The 2,115-nt window shown below is 39.2% G+C and overlaps 1 non-coding gene across 1 annotated transcript; it reads right to left on the reverse strand.

Annotated features, from left to right (window-relative positions):
• Positions 1 to 1,120: 1,120 nt before the first annotated feature.
• On the reverse strand, positions 1,121 to 1,227 carry LOC122752051. The gene has a single exon (XR_006355855.1). It is a non-coding gene; the product is annotated as a U6 spliceosomal RNA (small nuclear RNA).
• Positions 1,228 to 2,115: the final 888 nt, after the last annotated feature.

Raw genomic sequence — 2,115 nt, forward strand, 5'->3', positions numbered from 1 at the left:
TATCCACTATGCCATCTAGCTGCCCTTTAAGCTGTAATTTATCTGTGTAAGTATACAAAGCTCATAGGCCCCATAGACAATGGACAAACTGCCAAAGGCATAGGATTTGTCAATCAATATTAATTACATACAATGTGCCAGAGATACCAAATGAGGCAAAAGACAGTTCCTGCCCTCAAAGAACTTGAAATCTAGTAGGGGAGACAACAAGCAAACAGATCTGTACAAACAAGTCATATGCATGATAAGTAGGAAATAATTAACTGAGGGAAGGCACTAGAATTAAGAGGGGTTAGGAAAGGTTTCCTGGTGGGAGGTGGGATTTTCATTGGGACTTGAAGGAAGCCAGTAGGTGGAGTTGAGGAAGAAGAACATTATGTCCAGAGGGACAGCTAAGTAACCTTAGTAGTCATTGATTACAACCTCCTAATTTTACAGAGGGGGAAACTGAGACTCAATGAAGATCAGAAACTTGCCCAAGGTCACACAGGCATAAGGGGTTCATTTGGATTTTGAATGAACTCATTACTCTGACTCTATATCAAGGTTTCTTTGTGGATTCCTTGTGTTTAGAGGAAATTTATTAATGTAGAGAAATATACCTTTATACACACACACACACACACATATATATATATATATGTAATATATATATATATATATTCATGCTTAGATATAGATATCCACCCCCAGTCATACCATTGCCTCCTTGGCCATTTTTAGAGTTGTAAAGATTTAGTCTACAAAATTAGGTAGCCCAGGATAATGGATAAAGTGCTACAATCAGAATAGGGAAAGCCCCACTTCAAATACTGCTTGTTAACACTTAATAGGTATATGAACCTGCAGGCAAGTCACAACCTCTCTGAGTCTCAGTTTCCTCATCTGTAAAATGACTCAGCTAGATGTCCTATGAGATCCCCTCCAGTTCTAGAGCTATGATATTTAACCATGGAAGCTATAAAAGACCTCAAAGATCATCTGGTCCAACCCATTCATCCTATAAAATAAATTGTTATTTGAATACCAGTTTATGATCTCTGCCTTTATTTTGACTCTGACACCAATCCTATTCTTTGACTTTCTTTTTTTGTTTTGTTTTGTTTTTGTTTTTGTTTAAAAAAATATGGAACGCTTCACGAATTTGCGTGTCATCCTTGCGCAGGGGCCATGCTAATCTTCTCTGTATCGTTCCAATTTTTGTATATGTACTGCCGAAGCGAGCACTATTCTTTGACTTTCAATTCTACTTGTTCCTACTCAGTATTGTTGACTGTGCTTGGTCTACTTTTCCAGTTCTACAAATCTCTGAATGTTCTCTGGCTACATACACTATGAGCCACCCTGTAAACTTGGAGCTCCAATCCCCCATCACTCTTTTTGCATTTTAAATTCCCTGATACGTTTTGGTCTATCATCTTCTCTACTCTATCTTCTGCTTTCTGCTAGCTCCAGAGAAACCTTAAGTCACAGCCACCTAGCATCCACTGCCCAGGTTAAGCCCAGGTGTGTCCTGAAATAACCACCACCTTGCATCTTGACATTACAAATGAGTATTGTCATGAATAAACCTGATCCGAACTGGTGACAATGTCTTGGGCCAGTAAAGTTGGAAACAGATCAGCAAGCATTTAGAAATAAGATGAACCAGTCTAGTATAGTTCCCCAAGAGTGAAAGCCAGGAGCAAAGGGATAAAATTGATAATTTTAATGGAAAGTTCCACCCATCCAGGATGTTGGGTTGTTCAACCAAATGATGTTTATTCATGTGCTTTAAGAGAATTTCAGAATTTCCTGCTGAGGATTGTGGTTTCAAAGGTTGGTTTGCGTTCTGCCCATGCAAGGCCAGCTTTCCTCCAGCTCAAACACAGACAGGAAAGCACAAAATACCCAGTAAAATCAGAATGCATTGATAAGGAACCCTTTCTTCTCAAATAGATTCCAAAACAATAGATAAGATAGAAAAGTGGGTGTGGATCCTCAAACTGACAGGGCCTCTACAAATGGAAACAGTTGTCCAGCTTCTTTCTTCTCCAAATTATCTTGCATTTGTACACTTCTCACCTCCTTCCACCTCCAGGAGAATATAAACTTCCTGAGGGCAAGGATGATGCT

This window comes from Dromiciops gliroides, chromosome 3 (assembly GCF_019393635.1).
Source record: "Dromiciops gliroides isolate mDroGli1 chromosome 3, mDroGli1.pri, whole genome shotgun sequence".
NCBI lineage: Eukaryota > Metazoa > Chordata > Mammalia > Microbiotheria > Microbiotheriidae > Dromiciops > Dromiciops gliroides.